This window comes from Triticum aestivum, chromosome 3D, assembly GCF_018294505.1.
Source record: "Triticum aestivum cultivar Chinese Spring chromosome 3D, IWGSC CS RefSeq v2.1, whole genome shotgun sequence".
Classification (NCBI taxonomy): domain Eukaryota; kingdom Viridiplantae; phylum Streptophyta; class Magnoliopsida; order Poales; family Poaceae; genus Triticum; species Triticum aestivum.
In genome coordinates this window covers 313,016,138-313,041,709 of record NC_057802.1, presented here as the reverse complement: position 1 = coordinate 313,041,709, position 25,572 = coordinate 313,016,138, and positions in this window count along the sequence as shown.

Sequence of the window (25,572 nt, the reverse complement as noted above, 5' to 3'; positions counted from 1 at the left end):
CACTTATCGTGGAGAAAGTCGGCGATGTCTGCATTCTTAGCCAAATAATAGAAATCTTCATAAATTCCGGCCGCCTCCAAGAATGCATCACATGGCCATTCACACGGCCGAATCTGTGCGGCGCGAGGAAGATTGTACTTGGGCTTTTCCTTCTCTTCATTTTATTTTTACTTCAAACCCCGGCTTGAGGAGCCTCTCAACAATCTCCTCATCATTTTCTTCCTCTGAAAATTTATGAAATTTTTAGTGACTCAAAATAAAATTGAACCAAACTCAACAAGATTGATAGCAACTACTCCTACAAGTGTCTAGAGGCTAAATCACGCATCAAAACTACTTTGGACCATATAAATTTGACATGCAAGTTGAAGAACAAGGTCACCACAACAGCAAAAATTTGCAATAAATAAAGCACTAGAACAAAAACTAATTGGACCATTGGAGGAGTCACATACCGGAGAACAATCCCCCAAAGCAGTTTTGTGAACGGAGCTTTGAGCAAGGAGATCGAAAATGGCAGCAAAATGAGCAAGAACACGGGTTTGAGCTACAGGATGATTTTTTTCTGGAGGAAGACGAAGTGGATGGGTGCTGGAATAAGTGGAGTGAAGGAAATATGCCCTAGAGGCAATAATAAAGTTGTTATTTATATTTCATTATATCATGATAAATGTTTATTATTCATGCTAGAATTGTATTAACCGGAAACTTGATACATGTGTGAATACATAGACAAAACACAGTGTCCCTAGTATGCCTCTACTAGACAAGCTCGTTAATCAAAGATGGTTAAGTTGAAAAAGTATCTCGTGTTTTTCATTTCCATTCCCACAAGAAAAAATACTATAATTCACATTTCGAACAGGCATGGATACAGCATCTATAGGATAACTTCCATCTTGATAGTTCTTTCTGAGTTCTGTCTGATATCCACGATCTCTCTTGATCTGTAAATCAATACAGAAATCAATGGGCTCTGTCAAGTTAGCTATCCTAACCATAGACATGTCTTGTCATTTGATGAACGGGATCACATCATTAGGAGAATGATGTGATGGACAAGACCCATCCGTTAGCTTAGCATAACGATCGTTAAGTTTTATTGCTATTGCTTTCTTCATGACTTATACATATTCTTTTGACTATGAGATTATGCAACTCCCGAATACCGGAGGAATACCTTGTGTGCTATCAAACGTCACAACGTAACTGGGTGATTATAAAGATGCTCTACAGGTATCCCCGAAGGTGTTTGTTGTTAGCATATATCGAGATTAGGATTTGTCACTCCGAGTATCGGAGAGGTATCTCTGGGCCCTCTCGGTAATGCACATCATGATAAGCCTTGCAAGCAATGTGACTAATGAGTTAGTTGTGGGATGATGTATTACGGAATGAGTAAAGAGACTTGTCGGTAACGAGATTGAACTAAGTATGAAGATACCGACGATCGAATCCCGGGCAAGTAACATACCGATGACAAAGGGAATGACGTATGTTGTCATTACGGTTTGACTGATAAAGATCTTCATAGAATATGTAGGAACCAATATGAGCATCCAGGTTCCGTTGTTAGTTATTGACAATAGATGTGTCTCGGTCATGTCTACATAGTTCTCAAACCCGTAGGGTCCGCATGCTTAAAGTTCGATGACGATTTGTATTATGAGTTATGTGTTTTGGTGACTGAATGTTGTTCGGAGTCCAGGATGAGATCACGAACGAGACGAGGAGTCTTGAAATGGCCGAGAGGTAAAGATTGATAAATTGGACGATAGTATTCGGACACCGGAAGTGTTTCGGAATGTATCGGGTACATATCGGAGTACCGGGGGGGTACCAGAACCCCCCGGGGGAAGATATGGGCCATATGAGGGAGGAAAGCCAGCCCACAAGGGGTGGCGCGCCCCCCAAGGGAGGATTCCGAATTGGACAAGGGGAGGGGGTGGCGCCTCCTTTCCTTCTCCTCCTCTCTCTCCTTCCCCCTTTCCCCTACCGGTAAAAGGAAAGGGGGGGCGAATTGGACTAGGAGCCCAAGTGGGACTTCTCCCACTTCGAGCGCGCCTAGGCCGGCCTCCTCTCCTCTCCCTCCTTTATATACAGGGGCAGGGTGCCTCTAACACACAACAATTGTTCCAAGCCGTGTGTGGCGCCCCCTCTACAGTTTGCTCCTCCAGTCATATTGTCGTAGTGCTTAGGCGAAGCCCTGCGCGGATCACTTCACCATCACTGTCACCACGTCGTCGTGCTGATGAAACTCTCCCTCGAGAATTTGCTGGATCAAGAGTTTGAGGGACATCATCGAGCTAAACGTGTGCAGAACTCGGAGGTGTCATACGTTCGGTACTTGATCAGTTGAATCGAGAAGACGTTTGACTACATCAACCGTGTTAAGTAAACGCTTCCGCTTTCGGTCTACGAGGGTATGTCGACACACTCTCCCCCTCTTGTTGCTATGCATCTCCTAGATAGATCTTGCGTGATCGTAGGAAAATTTTGAAATTGCATGCTACGTTCCCCAACATGGAGGGGACCCACGCGGGACCCACAAGACAGGGGGCGCGCCCAGGGGGGTAGGGCGCGCCCTCCACCCTTGTGGCCCGCTGGTGAGCCCCCCTGGTGCAGGTTTAGTGCCAGAAATTATAAAATATTCTATAAAAATCATACTAAATTTTCAGTGCATTTGGAGAACTTTTATTTTCGGGACATTTTTTATTGCATGGATAATTCAGAAAACAGACAGAAAATACTATTTTTGCTTTATTTATTCTAGATAATAGAAAGTAAAAGATAGGTACAGGAAGTTGTGCTTTCTAAATTCATCCATCTCATGCCCATCAAAAGGAATCCGTTAACAAGGTTGATCAAGTCTTATTAACAAACTTCTTCCGAATGACATGAAATCGAGGAATTTTTGAATAACACTAGGTTACCTCAACGGGGATATGCATGTCCCCAACAATAAGAATATCATATTTCTTTTTGACAGTAGGAAGAGAAAATTCAAAACCTCCAATAGTAATAGTTAAAAAAATTCCAATAGAATTGATACTATGAACTTGAGGTTGTTTCTTCGGGAAGTGTACCGTATGCTCATTACCATTAACATGAAAAGTGACATTGCCTTTGTTGCAATCAATAACAGCCCCTGCAGTGTTCAAAAAGGGTATACCAAGGTTGATCGACATACTGTCGTCCTCAGGAATATCAAGAATAACAAAGTCGTTTAAGATAGTAACGCTTGCAACCACAACAGGAACATCCTCACAAATACCGATGGGTATAGCAGTTGATTTATCAGCCATTTGCAAAGAGTTTTCAGTAGGTGTCAACTTATTCAATTCAAGTCTAGGATATAAAGAGAAAGGCATAACGCTAACACCGGCTCCAAGATCACATAAAGCAGTTTTAACATAGTTTCTTTTAATGGAGCATGGTATAGTTGGTACTCCCGGATCTCCAAGTTTCTTTGCTATTCCACCCTTAAAAGTATAATAAGCAAGCATGGTGGATATTTCAGCTTCCGGTATCTTTCTTTTATTTGTAACAATATCTTTCATATACTTAGCATAAGGAGGCATTTTAAGCATATCAGTCAGACGCATACGCAAAAAGATAGGTCTAATCATTTCAGCAAAGCGCTCAAAATCCTCATAATCCTTCTTCTTGGATGGCTTAGGAGGAAAGGGCATGGGTTTCTAAACCCATGGTTCTCTTTCTTTAACATGTTTCCTAGCAACGAAGTCTCTCTTATCATAACGTTGATTCTTTGATTGTGGGTTATCAAGATCAACATCAGGTTCAATCTCTACATTACCATTACTAGGTTGAGCATCAACATGAACATCATTAACATTATCACTAGGTTCATGTTCATCACCATATTGTGTCTCAGCATCAGAAATAGGAATATCATTGGGATTCTCAGGTGTATCTATAACAGGTTCACTAGAAGCATGCAAAGTCCTATCAGTTTTCTTTTTATTTTTATTACTAGGACTAGGTGCATCAGTATTACTTCTCTGAGAATCTTTCTCAACTCTCTTAGGATGGCCCTCAGGATACAAAGGTTCCTGAGTCATGTTACCACCTCTAGTCATAACCCTAATAGCATTATCATTATTCTTACTATTCAAATCATTGAGCAAATCATCTTGAGCCTTAAGTACTTGTTCTACTTGAGTTGTAACCATGGAAGCACGTTTACTAATAAGCTTAAGATCATTAACGGTTCTACTCATATAATCACCCAAGTGTTCAAGCATGTAAGCATTATGTTTCAATTGTGTACTAACATAAGCATTGAAGTTTTCTTGTTTAACAATAAAATTATCAAACTCATCCAAGCATTGACTAGCAGACTTATTATGGGGAATATCAGCTTCATCAAATCTATGGAGAGAGTTTACCTCTACTACCTGTGTCGGGTTATCAAGACCATGTATTTCTTCAATAGGCGGTAGATTCTTAACATCTTCAGCTTTAATACCTTTTTTCATAGATTTCTTTGCCTCTTGCATAACTTCAGGACTGAGAAATAGAATACCCCTTTTCTTCGGAGTTGGCTTAGGAGTTGGTTTAGGAAGTGTCCAGTCATTATCATTACTCAATATATTATTCAATAGCAATTCAGCTTGCTCAACAGTTGGTCCCCTGAAAACACAACCAGCACAACTATCCAGGTGGTCTCTCAAAGCATCGGTTAGTCCATTATAAAAGATATCAAGTATTTCATTTTTCTTGAGAGGGTGATCAGGCAAAGCATTAAGTAACTAGAGAAGCCTCCCCCAAGCTTGTGGGAGACTCTCTTCTTCAAATTGCACAAAGTTAAATATTTCCTTTAAAGCAGCTTGTTTCTTATGAGCACGGAAATATTTTTCAGAGAAGTAGTAAATCATATCCCGGGGACTACGCACACAACCAGGAGCAAGAGAATTAAACCATAATTTAGCATCACCCTTTAATGAGAAAGGAAATAACTTAAGAATATAGTAATAGCGAATTTTTCCCTCATGAGCAAATAGGGTGGCTATATCATTCAATTTAGTAAGATCTGCCACAACAGTTTCAGATTCATAACCATAGAAAGGATCATATTCAACTAAAGTAACTAACTCAGGATCGACAGAAAATTCATAATCCCTATCAGTAACAAAGATAGGTGAAGTAGCAAACTTAGGATCATATTTCGTTCTAGCATTCAGAGACTTTTCTTTCAGCTTAGCTAACAGTTTCTTAAGATCACCTCTATCATTGCAAGCAAGAAAGTCTCTAGCAGTTTCTTCATCCATAATATAACCCTTAGGTACAACAGGCAATTCAGATGTAGGGGGAGAGTCATAATCGTCGGTTTCAATAATATCATCAATTTCAATAATATCATCAGTTTCAGTAATTTCATTCTCTCTAACCCTAGAAAGTTGTTCATCAAGAAATTCACCTAGTGGCACAGTATTATCAAGCAGAGAAGTAGTTTCATCATAAGCATCATGCATAGCAGAAGTGGCATCATCAATAACATGCAACATATAGGAATCAATAGCAGGTGTAGGTGTCGCAAGTTTACTCAAAACAGAAGGTGAATCAAGTGCAGAGCTAGATGGCAGTTACTTGATTCTTTGATCTTTCATATTCTTCATAATGATTAACAGATATAAATCCCAAGTGACTCAAAGAATAGAGCTATGCTCCCCGGCAACGGCGTCAAAAAAAATGTCTTGATAACCCACAAGTATAGGGGATCGCAATAGTTTTCGAGGGTAGAGTATTCAACCCAAATTTATTTTTTCGACACAAGGGGGGCCAAAGAATATTCTCGAGTATTAGCAACTGAGTTGTGAAATCAACCACACCTGAAAGACTTAATATCTGCAGCAAAATATTTAGTAGCAAAGTAGTATGGAAGTAACGGTAACAGTGGCAATAGTAACAGTAGCAGTTTTGTAGCGATCGTAACAGTGGCAATGGAAAAGTAACTTAACAAAGATCAATATGAGACGAGCTCGTAGGCAATGGATCAATGATGGATAATTATGTCAGATAGCATTCATCATGCAACAGTTATAATATAGGGTGACACAGAACTAGCTCCAATACATCAATATAATGTAGGCATGTGTTCCAAATATAGTCATACGTGCTTATGGAAAAGAACTCGCATGAAATCTTTTGTCCTACCCTCCCGTGGCAGAGGGGTCCTATTGGAAATTAAGGGTTATTAAGGCCTACTTTTAATAGAGAACCGGACCAAAGCATTAGCTCTTAGTGAATACATGAACTCCTCAAACTATGGTCATCACCGGGAAGTGTCCCGACTATTGTCACTCCGGGGTTGCCGGATCATAACACGTAGTAGGTGACTATAACTTGAAAGATAGGATCAAGAACACAAATATATTCATGAAAACATAATAGGTTCAGATCTGAAATCATGGCACTCGGGCCCTAGTGACAAGCATTAAGCATAGCAAAGTCATAGCAACATGAATCTTAGAACACAGTGGATACTAGGGATCAAACCCTAACAAAATTAACTCGATTACATGGTAAATCTCATCCAACCCATCACCGTCTAGCAAGCCTAGGATGGGATTACTCACGCACGGCGGTGAGCATCATGAAATTGGTGATGGAGGATGGTTGATGATGACGATGGCGACGATTTCCCCTCTCCGGAGCCCAAAACGGACTCCAGATCTGCCCTCCCGAGGAAGATCAGGAGGTGGCGGCGGCTCCATATCGTAAAACATGGTGAATCCTTCTCTCTGATTTTTTTTCTCCCCAAACGTGAATATATGGAGTTGGAGATGAGGTCGGTGGAGCCTCGGGGGACCCACAAGACCAGAGGGTGCCCCTGCACCCTTGTGGACATGTGGTGGGTCCCCTCTGGTTGATTCTTTCGCCAATATTTTTTATTTATTCCAAAAATAATCTCCGTGAAGTTTCAGGTCATTCCGAGAACTTTTATTTCTGCACAAAAATAACACCATGGCAATTCTGCTGAAAATAACATCAGTCTGGGTTAGTTCCATTCAAATCATGCAAATTAGAGTCCAAAACAATGGCAAAAGAGTTTGGAAAAGTAGATACAATGGAGACGTATCACAACGACTCATAGGGATGCATAAAGTCCATATCAAGCATTGAAACTACTTAGAATTCTAAGAATTCAACATGCAAGCTCATCTACAGCAGCACCAAGAGTAGCTAATTATTCAAAATGTAAAGCACTAAAGCAAAAATTAATTGGACCAATGGAGGAGTCACATATCAAGTAGCAATCCCCCAAAATAGTTTTGGAAACGGAGCTTCGAGCAAAGAGATCGAAATCCGCGGGTTTGAGAGCAAGAACACGAGAGAGTGAGAGAGCAATGGTGAATTTTTTCTGGAGGTAGGTGATGACATGGGCTAAAGAGATAAGTGAGGGGGGCCACGCGGGGACCACAACCCATCAGGGCGCGCCTGTGGCTGTTGGCGCGGCCAGGTGGGTTGTGCCCACCTGGTGCACCCCCCTCTGATGTTATTTGCATCAAAAATTCTTAAATATTCAGAAAAAAATCGTACTAAATTTTCAGGGCATTCTGAGAACTTTTATTTTTTGGGTCATTTTTTATTGCACGGGAAACTCAGAAAATAGGATAAACATGGCATTTTATTTTATTTAACTAAGAAAAACAGAAAATAAAAGGTAAGGACAGAAGGTACTGCTTACTAAATTCATCAACTTCATACCTCTCAAAAATGATCCATTAATAAGGTTGATCAAGTCTGATTAACAACCACTTTCGATTAGCATGAAACCGAAGAACTTTCGTAAAACACCAAGTTACCTCAACGGGGATATGCATCTCCCCAACAATAAGCATTTCATATTTCTTTTTGGTAGTAGGTAGAGGTAGTTGAAAACTTCCAATAGTGAGTGTCGGATATTTTTCAATAACATTAATACCATTCACTTGGAATTGTTTCTTTGGAAAGTGCACCGTATGCTCATTACCCTGCAGTATTCAAGAAGGGTCTACCAAGGATAATCGACATGTTTTCGTCCTCGGGCATCTCAAGTATAACAAAGTTAGTTAAGATAGTAGCATTTGCAACAACAACGGGCACATCCTCACAAATACCGATAGGTATGGCAGCTGATTTGTCAGCCATTTGCACAAATATTTCATTAGATGTGAGTTTATTCAAATCAAGTCTTTTACATAAAGAGAAAGGCATAACACTAATACCAGCTCCTAAATCACACAAGGCAGTTTTAACATAGTTTCTTTTGATGGAGCAAGGTATAGTTGGTATTCCAGGATCTCCATGTTTTTTAGGTACTCCATCCTTAAAAGAATAATTAGCAAGCATGGTGGAGATTTAGCTTTAGCTATCTTTATTTTATTAGAGATGATATCTTTCATGTATTTTGCATAAGGGGCCATCTTTAAGATATCAGTCAAACAAGTGCGCAAAAAGACAGGCCTAAGCATTTTAGCAAAGCGTTCAAATTCTTCATCATCTTTCTTCTTAGTTGATTTAGGTGGAAAGGGCAAGGGTTTTTGGACAAATGGTTCTCATTCTCTTCCATGTTTTCTAGCCACAAAGTCTCTTTTATCATATCTTTAATTTTTAGGTTGTGGGTTATTAAGATCAACAGCTGGTTCTATCTCAACATCATTATCTGGGTCTTTATCATTGTTTGGTTGAGTGTCTTCATGAACATCCTGATTGTCCTTTTCATTATCACTAGGTGAATGTTTGGTACCAGATTGAGTTTCAGCATCAAAGATGGAAACATCATTATCATTATGAGCAGGTTTTTCTATTTCGGGTTCACTAGAGGTATGCAAAGTCCTATCATTTTTCTTTTTCTTCTCCTTTTTAGAAGGACTAGGTGCATCAGTGTTAATTCTTTGAGAGTCTTGTTCAATTATTTTAGGATGTACCTCAGGATAAAGTGGTTCCTGAGTCGTTCTACCTCCTCTAGTTACTACTCTTATAGCATGATCACTGATATTATTATTCATTTCCTTAAGAAAATCTCTTTGAGATTTAGCAACTTGTTCTAACTAAGTATGGACCATAGAAGCATGTTTTCCTACACCTCTAACATCATTGGAGATTGTAAATAACAAGTCACTCAAAGGAGTAATCATATCAGAGTTATATTTCAATTGTTTCATAACATTTTCATTGAAGTGATCTTGCTTTCTAATGTAATTATCAAACTCATAAAGGCATTGACTAGGATGCATATTATAAGGGTTGTCCCTTTCATCAAATTTCATTAAGGAGTTTACCTCTACCACCTTGGGTGGTGGTTTATCAAGCCCATGTATTTCTTCAATAGGAGGTAAATTTTTAACATGCTCAGATTTAACATCCTCTTGCACATCTTCAGAACTGAGATATAAGATACCCCTCTTCTTCGGAGTAGGTTTGAGCGGTGGTTCGGGAAGAGTCCAAACATCATAATTTTTCAATATGTTATTCAATAATTCCTCAGCTTGTTCAACAGTTCGTTCCCTGAAAACACAACTAGCACAACTATCCAAGAAGTCCCTAGAAGCATCGGTTAGTCCATTGTAGAAGATATCAAGTATTTCTTTTTTCTTAAGAGGATGATCCGGCAAAGCATTAAGCAATTGGAGAAGCCTCCCCCAAGCTTGTGGGAGACTCTCTTCTTCAATTTTCACAAAGTTAAATATTTCCTGTAAGGCAGCTTGTTTCTTATGTGCAGGAAAATATTTTTCAAAGAAGTAGTAAATCATATCCTGGGGGCTATGCACACAACCAGGAGCAAGAGTATTATACCAAATCTTAGCATCACCCTTTATTGAGAACGGAAATAATTTAAGAATATAATAGTAACGAATCTTCTCATCATGAGCAAATAGGGTGGCTATATCATTTAATTTGGTGAGGTGTGCCACAAAAGTTTCAGTTTCATAACCATGGAAAGGATCAGATTCAACCAAAGTAATTAACTCTGGGTCGACAAAGAATTCATAATCCTTATCATCAACAAAGATAGGTGAAGTAGCAAACTTAGGATGACATTTCATTCTAGCATTCAAAGATTTCTCTTTGAGTTTGCATAATAATTTCTTAAGATCATCTCTATCATTGCAAGCAAGAAAATCTCTAGTTTTCTCCTCATCCATAATATAACCTTCCGGTATCTTAGGCATTTCATATCTAGGATGGCTATGTCTAACAGGTGTTTCAAGATTTTCAGTTTCAAGTATTTCATCAGTTTCAATAATCTCATTCTCTTTAGCTCTAGCAATTTGTTCATCAAGAAAATCACCTAGTGGCACACCATCATCAAGCAAGGTACTAGCATCATCATGAGTAGCATTCATAGAAGTAGCATCATCAATAACTTGCGACATATGATGATTAATAGCATGTGGTGGTGTTGCAAGTCTACTCAAAACAGAAGGTGAATCAAGTGCAGAGTGTGATGGCAGTTCCTTACCTTCCCTCATTCTAGAGGGAAGGATCTTGGTTTTTGTATCCTTCAGATTCTTCATAACGATAGATAGATAATAGACCCAAGTGAATCAACAAATATAGCTGTTCTCCCCGGCAACGACGCTAGAAAAAGGTCTTGATAACCCACAAGTATAGGGGATCGCAACAGTTTTCGAGGGTAGAGTATTCAACCCAAATTTATTTATTCAACACAAGGGAAGCCAAAGAATATTTGCAAGTATTAGCAGCTGAGTTGTCAATTCAACCACACCTAGAGATTAATTATCTGCAACAATATGATCAGTAGCACAGTAATATGATAATTTTGATAGTAGTAACAGCAATAGTAACAGTAACAGTGATAGCAATGATTCTGTAGCAAGCATAACAGTAACAGTAGCAATAGTAACTTAGCAGAAAAATATGCGGAAAATTCGTAGCCATTGGATCGGTGAATTTGTTGGATGATATTCATCATATAACAGTCATAACCTAGGGCGATATGGCACTAGCTCCAGTTCATAAATATAATGTAGGCATGTATTCCGTAAATAGCCGTACGTGCTTATGGAAAGAACTTGCATGACATCCTTTGTCCCACCCTCCCATGGCAACGGGGTCCATATGGAAACCAAGGGATATTAAGGCCTCCTTTTAATAGAGAATCGGAACAAAGCATTAGCAGATAGTGAATACATGAACTCCTCAAACTACGGTCATCACCGGAAAGTATCCTACTGTCACTCTGGGGTTTACGGATCATAACATGTAATAGGTGACTATAACTTGCAGGATCGGATCTAGAACATAGATATAATGGTGATAACATAAATGGTTCAGATATGAAATCATGGCACCCGGGCCCAAAGTGACAAGCATTAAGCATGGCAAAGTCATAGAAACAACAATCTCAGAACATAATGGATACTAGGGATCAAGCCCTAACAAAACTAACTCGATTTACATGATGAATCTCATCCAACTCCCTCACCGACCAGCGAGCCTACGAAGGAATTACTCACTCCCGGTGTGGAGCATCATGGAATTGGCGATGGAGAAGGGTTGGTGATGACGGAGATCGAAGATCCCCCTCTCTGGAGCCCCAAACGGACTCCAGATCTAGGCTCCCTATGAAGAACAAGAGGTGGCGGCGGCTCCATCTCATGAAACGCGATAATTCTTTCTCCCTGATTTTTTTCCTCTGAAAATAGGATTTTATAGAGTTGGAATCAGGGTCTGCGGGGCCACCAGGTGGGCACAACCCACCTGGGCGCGCATGGAGGGGGCGTGCCCTGGTGGGTTGTGCTCACCCAGGGGCCCCCTCCGGTGGTTCTTGGCTCCAGTATTTTTCTTTTATTCCATAAAAATTCTCCAAAAAGTTTCATTCCAATCTGAGAACTTTTATTTCTGCACAAAAACAACACCATGGTAGTTCTGCTGAAAACACATCAGTCCGGGTTAGTTTCATTCAAATCATGCAAATTAGAGTCCAAAATAAGAGGAAAAGCATTAGGAAAAGTAGATACGACGGACACGTATCAACTCCCCCAAGCTTAAACCTTTGCTTGTCCTCAAGCAATTCAGTTGATAAACTGAAAGTGAAAAAGAAAAACTTTTACGAACTCTTTTGCTCTTGTTTACATAAATAAGCTTAAGTAGCACCCAGGTTTTCAGCAAATATCATGACTACACACTCGTTCATACCCCCAATGGGTAACAAGCTTGACCAATACCAAATTCTCAAGTACGTTCTGGTCACTAGGTCAGACAAGCACCCCCAGGAGGAACAAACATGACCAGTACCAAATACTGAAGTACCCCTGACCTAACCTCACTCGGCTAGCCCCCGAGTCGGCAATGAAGAAGATAGAGGACAACAACACAAGATGACCTGCTTCACTCAGCTAACTTCTGAGTCAGTAACGAGGAAAGCTCTACCTATTATCTTGCCAGCACACGAGTGTCGCCGGGCGTCCCGAACGCCTAATGATAGTTCTATTGACTACCGTCAATTGCCCACAATCGACGGCAGTCTCGGGGACTACACCCAGTGGGTGCACTCGGTGTGCCCCCACTGGAAAGTGACTCATTGATGGAGCTAAAAAAAGTATGAACAACCTCCGGGCGAAACGACCACAAGTTCTATGACTACCATTGACTGTTCCAGTGAACGGTAGCCTCGGGGACTACATCCAGTGGGTGCACTCAGCGTGCCCCCACTGGATCATGTCTACTCAGCTACGCTGCGGCTAAATTCCAGGTGAACACAAAAGAAAAGCACATGAAGAAGGTTCAAAGACTGTTGCCGACTGACTACAGCCGACTGGAGCCTCAGGGACTACACCCAGTGGGTGCACTCATCGTGCCCCCACTAGATCATGAACACCCAATGGGTGTGCCCTGCGCAAACCCAGTCACAAGAATTCTACCAAGAGAAAAAAGAAAAATTTCGACAGGGAGTTATACTCACAATGGTACTTACTCGAATATTAGTTTGCAGCACCGCACTGGCGTCGTAAGCCTCGTTCAGTCGTTCGCACATCAGCCCCACCTGAATCAGAGCCTCCTTGCTCGCCCCCACTTGATCCTCAGGGACGTGGTACAGGAGGAAGGAAGTATCCGGAGCCGGCGGAGTTGCAGGAATTGGCCTCGGGGCCGGAATGATAGAGGAATAGGTGTCCCATGTTTTGATGAGATGGTGGCTATTGTTTTTGGTGGAGTAGACTTTGATGATCCGACAATGAACGTGCGAGGACGTCGCGCCTTTGCAATCGCTAAACCAACTCCGAGAGGTTATTGACCATGCCGGAGCACGATCAACCTGACCACGAAGGTCTATTTCCTGCAAGCAAATGAAGAAGAAGTAAGAAACTAAAATTGCAATCTGGATATCGCGAATATAGGCGACGCAACACCTATAATAACCTCTGGACGAAAGTTATGAAGTGCCATCTTGTATATTTCGTCCAAGGCTTCATGCACTCATTATGGTGGCTTCAAAGTCCTGAAATCATCACTTGTAACTCCGTTCTTGTTCCCCTTGCACATGCCATCATCTCCATGCTTGATCTTGCTCCAATGTTCATCCTTCTTGTCCAAGCTAGGCCCTTCATTTGTAAGCAAGACAAATGTTTCAAATTTAGGCAGCATCATATTCTCATGAACATTAGAATCATTACCAAGAAAAGAAAGTACCTGATAATTTAATTGGCGTGCGCGAGCTCTAGTAATTGGTCCAGTATGTATAGCAGCAGGGGCTGTGGGTGTAACAATGGTATTGATGTCCTCATCATCCTCCCCTTCTTGAAATGCAGTCGTCCTTGACGGAAGCTCATCTTCCTCACACAAATAAGGCTTCAAATCTGCAATGTTAAAAGTGGGACTAATCCCAAAATCTGCAGGCAGCTCAAGTTTATATGCATTGTCATTTATTTTCTCTAACACCTTAAAAGGACCATTAGCACGTGGCATTAGCTTTGATTTGCGCAAAACAGGAAATCTATCCTTACGCAAGTGTAACCAAACAAGATCTCCAGGTGCAAACACAACATGTTTTCTACCCTTATCTCCAGCAAGTTTATATTTAGCATTCGTACGCTCAATGTTTTCCTTAGTTAACTCATGCATTTTTAAGATCAATTCAGCACGTTGTTTAGCATCAAAATTAACCTTCTCCGAAGATGGAAGAGGCAATAATTCAATAGGTGCACGAGGTAGGAAACCATATACAATTTCAAAAGCGCACATCTTAGTAGTAGAATGCAACGAACGATTATAAGCAAATTCAATATGAGGCAAGCATTGTTCCCACATTTTCTTATTATTCTTCAAACAGCCCTAAGCATAGTAGACAATGTTCTATTGACTACTACAGTTTGTCCATTAGTTTGGGGGTGACAAGTAGTACTAAAATGCAGTTTAGTCCCCAACTTAGCCCATAAACATCTCCAAAAGTGGCTAAGAAATTTAGTATCACGATCTGAAACAATAGTATTTGGCACACCATGCAAGTGAATAATTTCACGAAAGAACAAATCAGCAACATTAACAACATCATCGCTTTTATGACATGGTATAAAGTGTGCCATTTTTTAGAATCTGTCCACGACAACAAATATGCTATCCCTCCCCTTCTTTGTTCGAGGTAAACCTAAAACAAAGTCCATAGATATATCCTCCGAAGGAACACTAGGTACAGGCAAAGGCATATATAAACCATGAGGATTGAGTCGTGACTTAGCTTTTTGACATGTAGTGCAGCGAGCAACAAAACACTCAACATCCCGTCTCATTTTTGGCCAAAAGAAATGTGTAGCAAGTACGTCCTCTGTCTTCTTCACGCCAAAGTGTCCCATTAATCCTCCTCCATGCGCCTCCTGCAACAACAAAAGACGAATGGAGCTAGCTGGAATGCATAGCTTGTTAGCATGGAACACAAATCCATCATTAACGACGAACTTGTTCCATGTTCTCCCTTCTTTACAACTCTGCAATACATCTTTAAATTCAGCATCATGCACATATTGATCTTTGATGGTCTCCAAACCAAATATTTTAAAGTCAAGTTGTAAAAGCATAGTATAACGATGAGACAATGCATCAGCAATAACATTTTTGTTACCTTTCTTGTGTTTAATGACATAAGGAAAAGTCTCTATGAATTCAAACCATTTAGCATGTCTACGATTTAGTTTGGCTTGACTTTTAGTATGTTTCAAAGATTCATGATTGGAATGTATAACAAATTCCTTAGGCCATAAATAATGTTGCCATGTTTCTAAAGTCCGAACAAGAGCATATAATTCTTTATCATAAGTAGAATAGTTCAGACTAGGCCCACTCAATTTTTCAGAAAAGTATGCAACAAGTTTGCCATCTTGTAATAACGCACCTCCTAATCCAATTCCACTAGCATCACATTCAAGCTCAAAAGTCTTATTAAAATCAGGAAGTTGGAGTAAAGGAGCATGTGTGAAATTATCTTTCAATACCGTGAAGGCTTCTTCCTGTGCGGTACACCAAACAAAAGGCACATCCTTCTTTGTAAGCTCATTGAGAGGTGCAGCAATGGTGCTGAAATCTCTCACAAAACGCCTATAGAATCCAGCGAGGCCAAGAAAACTCCTCACTTGTGTGACCGTTTTGGGTTGCGGCCAACTGTCAATAGCTTCCATCTTGGATTTATCAACTTCAATTCCCTGTGGAGTAACAACATAGCCAAGAAAAGATACTCGATCAGTGCAAAAGGTGCACTTCCCAAGGTTACCAAACAAACGTGCATCACGTAGAGCAATAAAAACAACACGTAAATGTTCCAAATGTTCCTCCAAAGATCTGCTATAAATCAGTATATCATCAAAATAGACTACCACAAATCGTTCAATGAAAGCACGTAAAACTTGGTTCATTAATCTCATGAAAGTACTAGGTGCATTAGTTAACCCAAAGGGCATGACTAACCACTCATATAATCCAAACTTATTTTTAAATGTTGTTTTCCATTCATCTCCCAATTTCATACGAATTTGATGGTATCCACTACGCAAATCAACTTTGGAGAATATTGTAGAGCCACTCAATTCATGAAGCATATCATCTAGCCTAGGAATAGGATGACGATAACGTTAGTGATAATATTAATGCCTCTACAATCAACACACATACGCGATGTACCATCCTTCTTTGGCACTAGTATAATAGGAACATCACAAGGACTAAGAGATTCGCGTATATAACCTTTGTCGAGTAGCTCCTATACTTGACGCATAGTCTCTTTCGTCTCCTATGGATTGGTACGGTATGGTGCACGGTTGGGTAGTGATGCACTGGGAATTAAGTCAATCTTATGCTCAATCCCTCGTATAGGTGGTAATCCCGGTGGCACGTCTTATGGAAAGACGTTAGCAAACTCCCTAAAAATGTTAGTGACAGCAGGAGACAAAGAGGAAGGCACGTGCTCGAATGAGAATAATGCCTCTTTGCACACAAAAGCATAGCAAACATATTTGCTACAATCTAGATCATCAATATCAGATTTGGTGGCAAGTAAACATCCACTTTTCAATTTAATTTCAGAAGCAACACTAGATGGTTTATTATTAGGTTTCATTTGTTGCTCAAATTCTTTTGCCACTATCTAATTTTCACTCTTATTTTGCTCCTATTTTGCTTTACTAGCTCGATTAATATCATCTTTCAAAATGGACTCAGGAGTCATAGGAAGCAAAGTAATATGTTTATCCTTATGAACAAGAGTATAATGATTGTTTCTACCATTGTGTACAGAATTTTTATCGAATTGACATGGTCTACCAAGTAATAAGGAACATGCTTGCATGGGTACCACATCACAATCAACAAAATCAGCATATGTAGCGATACTAAAATGCACACGAACAGTACGTGTTACCATAACCTTGCCGTTGTTGTTGAACGATTGGATGTAGTAAGGATTGTCGGTGTCAAAACCGGCGGATCTCGGGTAGGGGGTCCCGAACTGTGCGTCTGGGATCGATGGTAACAGGAGACGGGGGACACGATGTTTTACCCAGGTTCGGGCCCTCTCTATGGAGGTAATACCCTACTTCCTGCTTGATTGATCTTGATGAATATGAGTATTACAAGAGTTGATCTACCACGAGATCGTAATGGCTAAACCCTAGAAGTCTAGCCTGTATGACTATGGTAATGTGTGTCCTTTTCGGACTAACCCCTCCGGCTTATATAGACACCGAGGGATCTAGGGTTTACATAGAGTCGGTTACATAAGAAGGAATCTTTATAGTCGGTCGCCAAGCTTGCCTTCCACGCCAAGTAGAGTCCAATCCGGACACGGGTACAGTCTTCGGCCTTCATGTCTTCATAGCCCATCAGTCCGGCCCATAGATAATAGGCCGGACACCCGAGGACCCCTTAGTCCAGGACTCCCTCAGTAGCCCCCGAACCAGTCTTCAATAACGAAGTGTTCGGCACACAAATTGTCTTCGGCATTGCAAGGTGGGTTCCTCCTCCGATGACCTCCAAGTAATGTATTCGACCGTTGATCAATGTCGCTCCCCTCGGCTTCCGCGCGTCAAATAACTTTGTCTTCCACGTGTCGAGCAAATGCAGAAGGTCAGGGTATTTTTGCAATAACACCACACCCCGGCAAGGAAGAGCGCCTATTTAAAGAGATTGGATCCTAGATCCATTCGGCACTGGTAGGAGAAAATCCCCGGAGACTGTTTAAGAGAAACCATTCCAGATGGCTAGTGTCCCCAGCTCCTCCACCCGTTCCGGCCCAGAGAAAGGCGAGTGGGAGAGGTGTTCAGTGTCCCACACCCAACTGACGAAGTTGCAAACGCATGGATTTCTTCCTCCTGCAGATCTAGTCCCTGTTCGAGCGGGGCTAGACTTCTTCAACGGTGAGACTCAGGCAGAGGACTTTCCCAATCCATCCGGGGGAGAGCGAGTATGTTCCATCCCCTACCTGCTAAGAGGCGTTGGATTTCTCATCCATCCGTTCCTCCGAGGGCTTCTGGAATACTATGTCCTCCAGCTGCACAACTTCACCCCTCCCTCCATTCTGCACATTGCGGGTTATGTCGCTTTATGCGAATTATTCCTGGGCATTGAAGCCCATTTTGAGCCGTGGAGGAAATTGTTCTGTCTTGTCCCGCGCAATCATGAGGGGTCAATATTTGAAGTGGGCGGAGCCGAAGTGTGGCGTATCGCCGATACCGGATATCTGTCCGGCACGCCAAGGAAGGCATCTGAAGAATGGACTTCCGAATGGTTCTACATTGAGGACGTTGCACTTACTGACCCGGTTCGAAAGGGTGTTCCTGAATTCGCGAGTGTTCTGCTGAAGAAACGCCACAGTTGGCGTCCCCGAAGTCTTGAGGAGGATGACAGCGCGGAAGTTCGTCAGCTCATGAGCAAGATAAAGACGCTCGCTCAGTCCGGACTCACAATAGTCGAAGTTATGGCGATTTTCATAGTGCGAGGGGTTCAGCCGCTTCAATACAGAGGGCTGCCAATGTGGCACTATAACGGAGAGGATGACGCCTCCCGCTGTGGCCGGAAAGGCCCGGACACCTCCGCCGCTCTGGCCAAGATATTGGCCGAGCTGTTTAAAGGAGAAGAAGGGGAATTTCTTCGCGTTAAGCGCAGAGATGGATATTCTATGTATAATCCTCCCAGTTGGGTAAGCCTCGACCCCTCTGTATCACTCATTTCACTTCCGGATTATTTTTGATAAATTTCAAATCCGTCTGTTATGACAGCACTGGCGGAAGGTCACCGAAGGACTTCATAGTCCCGCCCCACAGCCGGAGAACCACAACCGGGAGCTTGACCCCGGGTTTGAAGAGGATCCGAACATATTCGTGATACTCGTAGAGGGGGTATTTTACCAGACGAGCTATGACGGCACAGAAGTGGCCATCACCGCTGACTACCCTGGCCTTCTTCCTGCTTCACATGTAAGTGATCCAGAAACACCTTCTCTAAGATTGTGCTTTTATTCTGCCTCACCCACCGCACAGTATCGTGCTCCACAGGGGAGGCGTTCGGCGATTCCGAAGAGATCGATTCCCGCACCGGGCAAGCCTTCGAAGAGGAAGGCCCATGAAAACGCAGCCGGGTCTTCATTGAGGAGGTATGAAAAAATATGTTTTTCAGCAGCCGCATCCGATTGTGACTTGTGCGTTTGTTTGGTTACAGGAAAAAGGTTCGCCGAACTATATTCGGGGGCCCTGCCGGCCGCACTCCCGACAACCAGGATTTAGATCTAGTCGGGGAGACGGGGGCCGATGTAGGAACAACGCCGGACTGCCCTTCGGCCGAGGGTTCAGACAATATGTCCGTCACCAACTCAGAGGTAGAGAGTGCCATGAATCATCGGCGCTACAGGGCCGTTTTACGAGACCCCAAGTTCTCGGACGAGGCATTCAATGCCTTTAGCTCGGGCGACGCATACATCTGGACTGCTCGAGACGGGCTTAGGAGAGCCACGAGGCAATATCTGACAGATGTGCAGGTAAGTTTTCTTTGTCCAAAAAAGGATAACCATATGCTCGTAGCCCCCGAGACTGAAAGCAGATGACACAACTGATTTAAGGATCGTTGTACAACCAGGTACTTGCAGAGAAGAATGGCCTGCTAGCCCAAGAGCTGGAGCAGTGTCGGACGCAGCTAAATGCTGCTACCGCCGAACTGGAAAATTTCAAGAAGGCGTCTTCCAGTAACGTTCCCCTCCATCAAGGAACAATAACTTTATATCAATTGTGCTAATACTGTTGCTGATCGCATAGTAGGATCGCCTGATCAACTTGAAGAGAAGTTGAAGATCGCCCAAGAGGGAGAAAGAGAGGCAAAAAGGCTACACGCCATAGGTGAGTGTGTGCTGTCCCATGTCAGGGACGAGAAAAACAAGCTACGGGATTCCAACACCACATTGGGTGAAGAGTTGAAAGATGTGCGGGCCCAGCTAGCCGACTCCGTGAAGGAGAACAAGAAGCTGCGGGCGGCATATTCAGGATGTATCTGAACTTATTTTTAAAGTAGTTCGGAGATAAATGGAACTGATATAGTTATGTTTGCAGGCATATTGACGGGCCGTCCTGAAGAGGAGGTATCCGAATCATCAAGTGATCTGCTGCAAAGTCTATCGCAAGTGCACGAGCATGCCCGGCTGGCCATGCGGAGCGTTGCCAAGGCCTTATGGCCACCCGCCTCCCCTCCAGGAAGTATGGAGGAGCTTGTACAACTATTCAAGGGAGGGCGGCGGCGTATCCGCCTATGGAAGATATCGGCCTGCCGAGAGGGTGCGCGAGAGGCCTGGGCCATGGTGAAAACGCGATATACCAAGCTGGATCCGAATCACATGGCCTGGGTTGGACCGCTAGGGTCAAATGGGGAAGAAATTCCCGTCAGTTTAGTATATGACCAAGTAGAGGTGGCCGCCAAGTATTCCCAACAGGATTGTAAGTTAGACTGCCTATTGGATGGTGTAGTGGAGGAAGTGTTTGAGTCCAAGTGACTATGTACTTTCCTCATCTAGCTGAATTGTATATCATTTGTCATGGCAGACCTTTTCGCTTCAACCTCCGGACCTAAAGGTGCGGAGTGTTTCTGAATACCGTCGCGGCCGAATAGGCTGGGGTATGCATGGAAAACTAGGCGTAGGGGTCATAGTTGCTTGAACAGACAAGTTGTATCCGGCTAGCTATGTTATATTACATTGAGATTGTAAGAAACATCTTCCAGAGAGAATAGTTTCGTTAAGGGTTCCTTTCCCTGGGTGTGCATGCATTGAATGTACATGTCTGAATTGTGATGAGAAAATCACGGTGTATATAACTTCTGGGGGTACGCAATGGAATAAATGAAAATACGTCTTTAATTCACCGACCGAATATTCCCTTAAGAACACTAGCTTTCGGCTTCACCCAGTCTGAGGTACACATCTGGATGACCCGGCAGTAACAATCGCAGAGGTGCTCCCTTTATGCCCTAGCCGAACTAACGGGAACGTAGGGCATAAACACAGGAGCCAGGCAACCCAGCTTGGCCAAAACTTAAGTCATATCGATGCATATAATGGTGAAGAAAAGGTACATATGGAAGAAAACGCATATGTGAAGAGCTTGATGCTCCGTGAATAATGAAAAAGCTTTTGTCCAAGAAGCCCCCAGGTATAATGGACGTACGTATGTAAAGATGTGTACGTCGGTGGTGTTCGGTCGAGCCGTATGAGAGCTTTAAAGCAAAGAAATAAAGGCGGAAAAGAGAGAAAAAGTGACGGAAACTATAGAGGAGAAGGAAACAAACAAAGAATCCCGCGCTAGGCATAGAACCTTCAGAGTCGGGCCGCGTTCCAGGGGTTCGGCTCTAGGCGATTGTCCGATGCATCACGAAGACGGTACGCTCCTCCGGTAAGAACTTCGTCAATTATAAAGGGACCCTCCCATTTGGGCTTGAGTTTGTCCTTTTTCTTCTCCGGCAAGCGTAGAACGAGTTCGCCAACGTTGTAAGTCTTGGCCCGTACTTCTCTGCTTTGATATCTTCGAGCCTGCTGTTGATAAAATGTTGAACGGGCTTTGGCGACGTTGCGCTCCTCCTCCAGGGCGTCTAGGCTGTCCTGCCGATCCAACTCGGCCTCTTTCTCTTCGTACATACGCACTCGAGGTGAGTCATGTAAATATCGCAGGGCAACACAGCCTCTGCACCATACACCATGAAGAAAGGTGTGTATCCGGTAGTACGGTTGGGCATGGTCCGCAGCACCCAGAGTACGGAGTCGAGCTCCTCAACCCAGTGCTTGTATGATTCTTTCAAAGACCGCACTAGTCCGGGTTTGATGCCTCTCATAATAAGACCATTGGCTCGTTCGACTTGACCGTTGGTTTGCGGGTGGTAGACGGAGGCGTAATCGAGTTTAATGCCAAGATTAGTACACCAGGTTTTTACCTCGTCGGCTGTGAAATTGGAGTCGTTGTCGGTGATGATGTTGTGTGGAACACCATAATGGTGCACCACACCGGATATGAATTCTATCACCGGGCCGGACTCAGCCGTTTTGACCGGTTTAGCCTCTATCCACTTTGTGAATTTGTCCACCATAACCAGTTGATATTTTTTCTTATGGCTTCCCCCTTTAAGGGGTCCGACCATGTCTAGTCCCAGACCGCGAAAGGCCAAGTAATGGGGATAGTTTGCAAGGCAGTTGGGGGCATGTTGCTTTGGTTGGCGAAGAGTTGGCATCCGACGCAGCGTTGGACGAGGTCATGTGCATCTGCTCGGGCCGTCGGCCAATAAAACCCTGTATGGAAGGCCTTGCTAACAAGGGCCCGAGCTGCGGCGTGGTGTCTGCCTAGACCAGCGTGAATTTCTGCCAAAAGCTGCCGCCCCTCCTCCTCGGAGAGACATCTTTGAAGTACTCCGGTAGTGCTTTTCTTGTAGAGCTCTCCGTCATGAACCTTGTAAGCCTTCGAGCGCCGAACAATGCGGCGGGCCTCGTTCTGGTCTTCGGGAAGCTCCTTCCTATCAATGTAGGCCAAGAAGGGTTTGGTCCATGGGGCAATGACTGCCATAATGAGATGGGCCGACGGTGTAATTTCGGTGGCTGAGCCCCCGATGATATCGGTGTGTTCGGAATCTGGGGTTGTGTTCGGATCTGGACTGTTGTTGCCGCCCTCCCCTTGCCACACCACGGATGGCTTAAAAAGCCTTTCCAGGAAGATGTTAGGTGGGACGGGATCGCGCTTAGCGCCAATGCGAGCAAGGATGTCCGCCGCCTGGTTACTTTCTCGGGCGACGTGATGAAATTCAAGGCCCTCGAACCGAGCCGACATTTGTAAGACGGCATTGCGATAAGCTGCCATCTTTGGATCTTTGGCATCAAAGTCTCCGTTTATTTGAGATATTGCGAGGTTTGAGTCCCCGCGCACCTCCAGGCGTTGTATGCCCATGGATACGGCCATCCGCAGACCGTGCAATAAGGCCTCGTATTCGGCTGCGTTGTTGGAGTCTGTGTATAATATTTGGAGTACATACTGGACGACATCTCCAGTGGGGGACGTTAATACGACGCCCGCTCCCAGCCCTGCCAACATTTTGGAGCCGTCAAAATACATAACCCAATTGGAATATGTGCCTACTCTTTAGGGAGTTCGGCCTCTGTCCATTCGGCGACAAAGTCTGCCAGTACTTGGGATTTGATGGCTCGACGGGGCTTGTATGTTATGTCGAATGGAAGTAGCTCGATAGCCCATTTGGCAATCCGGCCCGTGGCATCACGGTTGTTTATTATGTCATTCAGTGGTACTTCAGAGGCCAGCGTGATTGAACACTCCTGGAAGTAGTGTCGTAGCTTTCGTGATGCCATGAAGACCGCGTATGCTATCTTTTGATAATGGGGGTACCGGGATTTGCATGGTGTGAAAACAGTAGATACGTAGTACGCTGGTTTTTGAAGTGGGAATTGGTGTCCGTCCTGCTCCCGTTCGACGACGAGCACGGCGCTTACCACCTGATGTGTTGCCGATATGTATAGCAACATGGGTTCGCCAGCGTTTGGTGCGGCCAAGATTGGGTTGCTTGCTAGGACGGCCTTTATTTCCTCCAGTCCGGCAGTCGCCACGTCTGTCCATTCGAAGTTATCGGTACGCCGTAAAAGGCGATAAAGTGGTAGTGCCTTTTCTCCTAATCTGGAGATAAAGCAACTTAACGCCGCCACGCAACCAGCTAGTTTTTGGACTTGTTTGAGGTCTGTTGGCATAGCCAACTGTGACAGAGCTCGGATTTTAGCTGGATTTGCTTATATTCCTCTATTGGAAACGATGAAGCCCAGCAGTTTTCCAGCAGGGACGCCGAAGACACATTTTTCCGGGTTGAGCTTAATGTCATATGCATGGAGGTTGTCGAATGTAAGACGTAAGTCGTCTATTATTGTTTCGACGTGCCTAGTGTTGATAACGACGTCGTCCACGTAAGCTTCAACTGTCTTGCCGATCTGCTTCTCCAGGCATGTTTGGATCATGCGTTGGTATGTGGCGCCGGCGTTCTTGAGCCCAAAGGGCATGGTGTTGAAGCAGAATGGCCCATATGGGGTAATAAATGCTGTTGCAGCTTGGTTGGACTCCTTCATTTTGATTTGATGGTATCCGGAATATGCGTCGAGGAAACACAGTGAGTCGCGTCCTGCGGTGGCGTCGATGATTTGATCAATGCGGGGGAGGGTGAAGGGATCCTTAGGGCAAGCCTTGTTGAGGTCCTTGAAATCGACACACAGGCGCCAGGATTTGTCCTTCTTTGGTACCATCACCAGGTTTGCCAGCCAGTCCGGATGTTTGATTTCTCTAATGAATCTTGCTTCGATAAGCTTGGCCAGCTCCTCCCCCATGGCTTGTCGCTTGGGTTCGGAAAAGCGTCGTCGTGTTTGCTTGACCGGTTTGAATCCCTTTAATATATTGAGGCTATGTTGTGCCAGCTTGCCTGGGATCCCTGGCATATCTGAAGGGTGCCAGGCAAATATGTCCCAGTTTTCGTGTAGGAACTCTTGTAGTGCGGCGTCGACTGTTGGGTTCAGTTGCGCTCCGATGGATGATGTCTTCTTGGGGTCCGTTGGGTGGACCTGGAATTTGACTATTTCTTCTGCTGGTTTCAAGGAGGTGGATTTGGGGCGTTTGTCGAGGATCACATCGTTCCTGTCCACCATAGAGCGTAGTGCGATTAGTTCTTCAGCCGCAAGGGCTTCGGGTAGCGCCTCAAGGGCGAGGGATGCTGTTTTGTTTTCAGCGCGGAGTGCTATGTCCGGATCACTGACGAGGGTGATAATACCATTTGGTCCGGGCATCTTGAGCTTCATATACCCGTAATGAGGTATGGCGTGGAAGCGTGTAAAAGCGTCCCGCCCCAACAGGGCACGGTATCCGCTACTGAAAGGGGCCACTTGAAAAGTGATTTCTTCGGACCGATAATTCTCGGGTGTGCCGAATACCACGTCAAGTGTGATTTTTCCCGCGCATCGCGCCTCCCGACTAGGAATGATTCCTCGAAAGGTTGTGCTACTTTGCTTGATACGGCTCCTGTCTATTTCCATTTTGTGGAGTGTGTCCTCGTAAGTGAGGTTTAGTCCGCTGCCGCCGTCCATGAGGACCTTGGTAAGTCGAAACCCGTCCACGATGGGACCGAGGACTGATGCGGCTGGTACTCGGACTGTCCTGTACCTCGGTTCGTCCCTGGCATTAAATGTTATAGCCGTGTCGTTCCAAGGGTTTGTTGCAGCGATCTGGCAGACTTCCGCGAGGTCGCGAAGTGCCCTTTTGCGCTTGTTGTTTGACGCGAATGTCTCGAAGACCATCAATACTCTGGTGTCGTCGTCTTCTGGGGGCGTCCTTGATAAGGATGTCCTCGCTGCTCTTGGCTACCTGCCGTAGTATCCAACATGCTCTAAGGCTGTGGGTTGCCACAGTGTCTGGTGTTGTATGTATTTTGCATGGGCCATCGAGCCACCCCTCCAGAACGGTGTCGTGTCGCATAGTGGTTTTATGTTTCTTGACTGTTGGACTGGGCGTGCCACGGGGGTGCGCCCTCTTCGCCTATAGGGGGAGTTGAATTGGGACC